This window comes from Helianthus annuus, chromosome 10 (genome assembly GCF_002127325.2).
Source record: "Helianthus annuus cultivar XRQ/B chromosome 10, HanXRQr2.0-SUNRISE, whole genome shotgun sequence".
In the NCBI taxonomy this organism is placed as follows: domain Eukaryota; kingdom Viridiplantae; phylum Streptophyta; class Magnoliopsida; order Asterales; family Asteraceae; genus Helianthus; species Helianthus annuus.
The window spans coordinates 15,296,173-15,303,718 of record NC_035442.2 but is presented as its reverse complement, the minus strand read 5'-3'; the positions used below and the strand labels follow the sequence as shown (position 1 = coordinate 15,303,718).

General features: G+C 35.2%; 1 long non-coding RNA gene and 1 pseudogene across 1 annotated transcript; both read right to left on the bottom strand.

The window, feature by feature from the left end:
* Positions 1-3,127: 3,127 nt before the first annotated feature.
* LOC110880818 lies at positions 3,128-3,514 on the bottom strand. The gene is made up of 3 exons (XR_002559467.2): positions 3,428-3,514; positions 3,243-3,344; positions 3,128-3,152 (listed from the first exon to the last, which is right to left on the bottom strand). It is a non-coding gene; the product is annotated as an uncharacterized LOC110880818 (long non-coding RNA).
* Positions 3,515-4,656: 1,142 nt separating this feature from the next.
* On the bottom strand, positions 4,657-5,901 carry LOC118482598 (annotated as a pseudogene).
* Positions 5,902-7,546: the final 1,645 nt, after the last annotated feature.

Genomic DNA, 7,546 nt, shown 5'->3' with positions numbered 1-7,546 from the left:
GCAGTCAGATAATAGAATTAGGGCCTAGGAACAGGTCCAACATCTAAAATACATTAAAACCCAAGTGTGGATACAAGGGTTAACATATAAACTTTCCAGAAGCTAAACTACACACTAAAAAGCGCCCGAAACGCCTTTAGATGCAGAATTCAGCATAAATCAGCACTAATTCAGCTATAATCAGCTATTTAACACAATAATATCATGCAAAATTTATGTTTTATTGTCCAAAATAACTTACAAAGTGTCGGGAATTAAAACTGCCACAAAGGGGCTTCATACTTAGTGAAACTGCGCAATTCAGCACTTTAACGAACCGTAACGAACTGAACAAGCGGACAATAACCGGGACATCAAAATTTGACTAGAAGTAATTTTTTTATGATATTAAACTATTTTTGGTGCTAGAACACCTTAAAAATCATAAAAACCCCTAAACACACTTAAACTAAGTTAAACCCCCTCGTTTGCACTTTAAACCCTCAATTTCCTAAATTTTACACTTTACCCCCCCCCCCCCCCCTTTCACCATGGACGGCCCCAAAGGGCCCCACATGACTTTTATTTTTTTAGTTAACTATGTCTCCTAACTAGATGGCATAAAATCTATGAGAAAGATCATGATGTTGGAACATTTTTTCTATAAGAACCATAAGAAGATCACTTTGTCCTACATCTCATAAAAACCATCATCTTCTTCCTCCCTTCACCCTTGCTCTCGGCTTACTACTCCCACACACAACCCACCATTTTCAAGCTTCAACCTCACAATCTAAGGTGATCTATAGGTGTATGGAGGCCATCTAAGAAGGTGTAAGGTGCTAGAAGTGGAAGGAGCTCACTTTGGAGCTTTTAACCTCTCATTTTCTTCCTTGATCATCATCTTCATTCTTGTGCCACTTCCCTAGCCATTAGAGCTAGTAGTAAGCTTCTTGATCACAAAAATAAGTCATGTTTATGTTATGTACAAGTTTCACCATCTAAACAACTTAACTTTTAATGATAAAAATGAAAAGATCTAACATATTCATGAAGAAATCAAGTGATTACATGAAATTTTAGTGTATGTAATGAAGTTGTTGATGTTATATTTTGTGTTTAAGTTTAGATCAAGTATGTTAAAGCTTGGATCTAACAAGTTTAAACATGGATCTTGAAGGATCCATGGTTAACCTTGAAGATGAACATATAAAGCATTATGTGAACTTGAAATATGAATTTGTATGCATAATCATGTAATTTTGAAGTAATAAAGTGTGTGTAGAACTAATTTTTGAAACTAAATCTCATGGAAAGTTTGTTAAAAAGTTAACATAAAGCTTGTTTATGAAAGATCTAAAGTTATTAAGCATGGATCTTGAAATATTTCCCCGCCGTTCAAAAAAATGTGTTTTGCTTTTTCAATATGTAATTGTATGATTTCTGCACAAAGGAATTATTACAAGCTGCCAATGAAATTACAACCTGAATTTAATTGGGACTAACTATAAAGGCAATTAACAAAGGCATTAACTTTGTAGTATTAATAAAAGAACAAGACAAAGACTAATGTTAAAAGAATATAAGAGAAGTATATAAACTGTGGTTTGTAATACAATGCAATTGACTTTGCTTCATGAAACCTAATGAACACATAATACTTCAGGTGATCGAATCGATGTTTGCAATGTGTCCGCGTTGCAACGCGCGCGGGTCTATTTGCTAGTTTATCCTTAAAAGATCATCTTTTTCAAGTTTGTGTAATTCTAATAATAACCCTAATGAAGGAAAAGACTTGATATAATTCACACTCGTTAAAAAAAAATAGTTCCAAACAAAATTTGGAATTTTGGAGTTTGTGACATTCATGATAAGAAACAAACACAGAGAGATTGATGTTAACAGCTGGCAAATGTTGACAATATACATCATTCAAGAGCAGCTATACTTGAAATAAGAATAATATTGCTTTAATGTTCCAAGAGTTTGACAATGAAAATAAAAGTCTACAATTCCACAACTAATTCATTGGCAACTGAAATTAAAGTAGTAAATTGTACTACCAACAAAAACCTAAATGGTATCAAACAATTAAACCGTCATGGTCATTTGCAAACAAAAACAGCCAGAGATGACATCTTAACACCCATCACTTAACGGTTATTAGAATTCCAAAATCAGTGGTTCGCCAACATAAGGAATGATTATTATATATAAGCTGAAGTCCATAAAGAGAAACAAAAGCAACATTTAGTTTCCAAAATATTATAATCTATACTAACACAAAATAAAAATAAGATTACTAAAAAAAATACCTGCACTTTGCTGACGTAACTGAGCGCTCGGGGTTGGAGAGTTGAGTTGGCGGATCTCTCCATTACAGCCAGCTTAGATAGATCATCAGCAAAAGTCAGTCCCCTCCTTTGGTCCATTTTAGATGGAACCCCTGGGTCCCGCCAAAGGCTCGTCTTTTTGTTTGGCTGGCCCAAGAGGTCGGATTGCGACTATGCAGGAGGCTATTGTTAGAAGGGGTATGCACCTTCCTTCCTCTCTTTGCTGCATGTTTTTAATCTATGCTTTGCTTCATAAAAAAATCTGGTATAATGTAAAAAAAAAAATCTGTTAGCATAATTGTGCCCAGCTTACACTCGTACACCAGCTGCATCATACATCACCTTCCAATAATGTCATTATCAGATAGATGCGTTTTAAACAATGACAGATGACCAAAAGAATGATTAATACCATACAATCTAAAATGAGGGCAGTTGCAAGGTCGAACCCCCAAAGTCATCTTGACATCTTGTAAACCAACAACCACCACAAGAGCAGTGACTGTCGACGAATACAAACTGCCAGCCTAATCTTTACGGGTCTTCAAGCAGACCCTCGATCCCGAACATCTGACCCAGTTCTTCTCTCAGCTCATGGTAGCTGTTGAGCCGGCTCATGTCTAATGACCTCCCAACACACCCTGATTTGTATACCTTCACAAATGTCCGGTTAGATTCCAACAGGATTCAAGCTCTCTTGAGGTTGACCATTAGCCGAAACCACCGGTGCAACATTCGCAGCAGAAAGTGCAGCATTCGCAGCGGTCTGCGAACCGATTAATTCACTCCCAAATGATAAAGTAAGTCAGTTTTCCGCTCTTGCTGCATCACGTCTATGATCTAAATAATGCAGTCAATGAAAATTAATAATAATCGAAAAAAAGTGAAAAACGACTAACAATGTATCGTAAAATACAAAAAAAAAAATACCGGGAACAGGGTGCAATCCAAGCCACAAATTTGGGGGCAACAATGACTGAATGTTTTCAAATGGATGAGCGGATGCCTTTCGTTCCAACATTTCACGAAAAGCTAATGAAATAAAATCGCAACAAATATTAAGAAATGATAAAGTTGAGTAATTTCGGATATAAATGAGTAAAATAAACGGGAACCTTTCTTAAATTTGGAACTGATCTTTTGCAAGAGCCCAATAAGGGTAGTTGCTTCAGAAGTAGCCTTGGTCGGTTTCAGGTCTTTTCAGAATTAACTGCCAACTGTCAATCAACAAAACAATTCTTTATTAAAACAAAATTATGTATAAACTAAAGTAAATTTACTTTTTAGTTAACTGAAACAGTACAAGTGCTCTTTACCCGCATCCTGTAATCGCTATTAGCAACTTGTCGAGAACTTGCAATTTGCCACTGATATGTACCCGTGGGTCAAGTATGGTAGGAACTGGTTTCAGGTCGGGTCTGGAAACGGGTTTTTTGTGCATCTCTACAGACAATCACTACAACTCTTGCAATTAACAAATTTTTTATTTTTCAACTAACAGTTCCATAAATTTCAAAATTAAAATTTGTTTCATGATTGATGCACATTAAAGGTGGAAAATGGATGGGTTTGGTCAAAAGCTGTAACTTATAGAACGGGTCGGGATGGGTCGAGCAGTCCTGCAAACACTTTCTTGAATTCTATAAATATATGTTTAAATTTGATAACGATAGATGCATATTAGAGGTGGAAAACGGACACGTTTAGTCAAAGCCCATAACTTTTAGAACTGGTCTGGTTGGGTTGAGTAGCCCTGCAAACACGTACCTCTATTATATATAGTATAGATATAGAGAGAGAGGATCTGGTTCAGATAAGAACTCCTCCGAGTTGCAAGAACCGTGAGAACTCCGGTGGAAATCCTACTTCCCGTGCGATTTTTCAACCAAATTTTGCACAAACATAGATTAACATCTAAATAAGATATCCGTGAAATAAAATGACGATCCGGCATTTATTCGACATGTAAATTTGTGCAACAAAACGTGTGACATCACCAGTTTGAGAACGTCACGCTTATGTAAATTTGTTTTACACTGATGTAAGATTGAGTATATGGTTTTTTTTAAACATTTGCATAAAACTTTAAAAAGAAAATAACCTTTTTTGAAATGAATTCTCAAGTTCTCACAACTCGGGGGAGTTCTTATTTTAACCCTTCCCTATATATATATATAACATAAGAATTGAAAAACAGATCGATATACCTCTAATAAATTGAACTCTAATACAAACACTACTTTCATAAAGCAACAAGATCTAATTCAAATTAAGATGATTTGAAGAAATATAATTATTATGAAACAGATATTTTATTCCAATAGAGGAGCTACCTACCCAAATGTTACATATGAGTCCAAGCACGCTCGCTTTTTGGTGAATATGAAAGAACCAAAGTTGATAGCGCACTGTTTCCCCAATCTAATGTATTCACCTAAAAAGTCAACCAGCTTATAAGATATTTGTAATAAGAAAACACTAATTGATATTAAATATTAACGTACTTCGATAACTTGAAACCCTTCCTCTTTGGCACAAGCATAAATAGCTGTAGATTTCCCGCTCTGCACAGAAAATAATAAAAACTCTTTAAACCTATCGAAAGATAACTTGAAATCCTTGCTCTTTGGCACAAGCATAGTTGCAACTTCTAAACCACCCAGGTATTAAAAGGTGCATAATTTGACGCAAACCCATTTACGCACCCTGCCCGTTTTGGTGTATTATTCCACTTCTAACTACAACTAAAACACAAAACAACAGCCATACCGAAGAGCAACATCACGAACTTCAGGTTTCTCACTTCTCTTCTTCTGAATAACTTCCAAAGTAGCTCCCACAATAGCCTGGAATACGGCTTCTTGGTTGCACAACGCCTCTTCTTCACAGCCTCTTGCGCAAGATCCAGTTTCAAATAATCAAAACACCATCAACACATGAACGAAAATCATATTCCAACACATCACATAACAAGTAACTCAGCAAACATCTCCCACCTTCTTGTGCTGCTTTCGGTACATCGCGGTCCATGTAAGCTTTGACGGCTTCAGCTGCTTGTTATGAAAGTACCTTTTGCATTTGGAATTTGCAAACAAAAAACACCTAAACACAACAATCAATCTACACATTCAAAAATTGCACTAAAATTGAAATATCCAAAACAGATTCACCATTATATACCTGTGAATCAGATCTCTGATGAATCTAATACCCTTACCAGGGTAAATCTTCTGGCCACTGAATCTGCATAGCTCAATCCTATAACAACAACCAAAGTAAAAGTAAAATAAAACATTATAACCAAATAGCATCTCAAGAAAAACCTAAAATCAAGCATCAATAGCCTATATTATTAATCAATACAGCAATTAAATTCGCATATAAACAGGTAATGAAGTGAAAATCATACAGATTTAGTGAAAACCTGAGTTCCTTATGAACAATAAATCAAATTTCATGCGTTTGAAACCCTAACTTACGCAGACAATAGAAACAATATTGTGTAACATGTTGCAATATAGATATAGATGATGGATATATATATGTTGAAGTGATACATTAAAGATGAGAAAACGTACTTGAGAACCATATTGACGGCCACAGCTTCCCCTTGTTTGTAGAAGATGAAAACCCTAGCTGATTGAATACAGTCCTAGCAAAAACAATAAAAAGTGAAACAATTTACAAATTGTACCAAATCCGTGTGTGATGTGATGTGATGTGAAAAGAAACATGGGCTTCTCAAAATCCCCTGCTCTTGATGGAATCACCACAAACACTTAAGAAATTGGGGTTCCTCCGTGTGTGATGTGAAAACCCTAAGTTCAGAGAGAATGAACTGAATCTGAAAAAAGAAACATGGGATTCTCAAAATCCCGAGAGATGGGAATCAAAACCCCTGTAAAATCATACCTGTGAATAGAGGAGTTCGAAACTCACAAAGTTCTTGTTTCTTCTCATCGAGGGAGTGTGTGGAGGGATCGTAGAGGAGTTCGAAGCTGTTGAGGATCTCTGATTGTTTTTCCTTTTGGATCCACAGATCCAAATCCAGATCTTTGAGGGAGAGAGAGAACGAAAATGGAAAAAAAGGGCTCTCAATTTGAAATTTGAAATGAAATTTAGGGGTTTTGTTGGCCGCGTTTTTTTTTGTGTGATTGAGGGTATAACTGGAAAGGTAAATTAGTAGTGTGCTTTAGAGGGTAGTACATCATGCATTAAGGGTGTTTTATAGAAATTTATATGACCTTAAGAAGTCCTTTGGATGTGCTTATTAATATAGTATATATATATATATATATATATATATATTATAGCATGACAAAATATATATATTTCATACAAATCTTAAAAATACATTATTTTTAAGAAAAAATAATTCTGGAAAGTAATAAAAATCAAAGTATTGATTTTTGGTGAAAAATACAAAATACACAAGTATTCACATAAAGTACAAGTATACTTTCCTAAGAATACTTGTACCAAAATAATATTGAAAATATTATTTCACAAAATACTTATATTCATTTTTGGGAAAACAATATAAGTAACATACTTGAAAAGTTAAAAATATAAATTATTTTTAACAACTTATTATCTTGACAAAAAGACTTTATAAGTGAATATATATTTGTGAAGTGAAATATATATTTGCAAATAAATAATATATACTCAAAGTGCAAGAACATATACATAAACAAAAGATGGTGACTTGTACTTGTGTGATACAAGTCTAGTGACTAACATTAATAGAACACGTATAGGTCACGATGCTACAAAACCAACCGGTGAAGTTTACGGCGCAGGATACGCAAAGTTGTGAGTTCATGTCCCCACTTCTAAACTTTTACTTGTTTCTAAACTTGGGGAAAATACATGTGTTATGGTATGTTGAATACAAAAACTAAGGAATGATACTTTAGATCATGTCACGAATAGGGTGCCATAAGCACCATTAATCAGTTACATACCAAGACCGCGGAACAAAAGGTTAGATCTAATGGGTTTCAGGCAACCACACTCTTGGCCACTCTTTTACGAAGCAGTGCTTTTGTGTCTCTAGTCGTGAATCGACAGTCCTGAATCGACAAGTAAAAAATGCCTATGGTTTGGATGCTTCCTATGTCGTTACATATGTTAGTGGCCTCGCGAACCATTAGCGATCTCGTACTCCTTATATGTCACACCCCGACCACATAAAACAACAAAACGTGGCGGAATCGTCGGGGAGTGTTGTA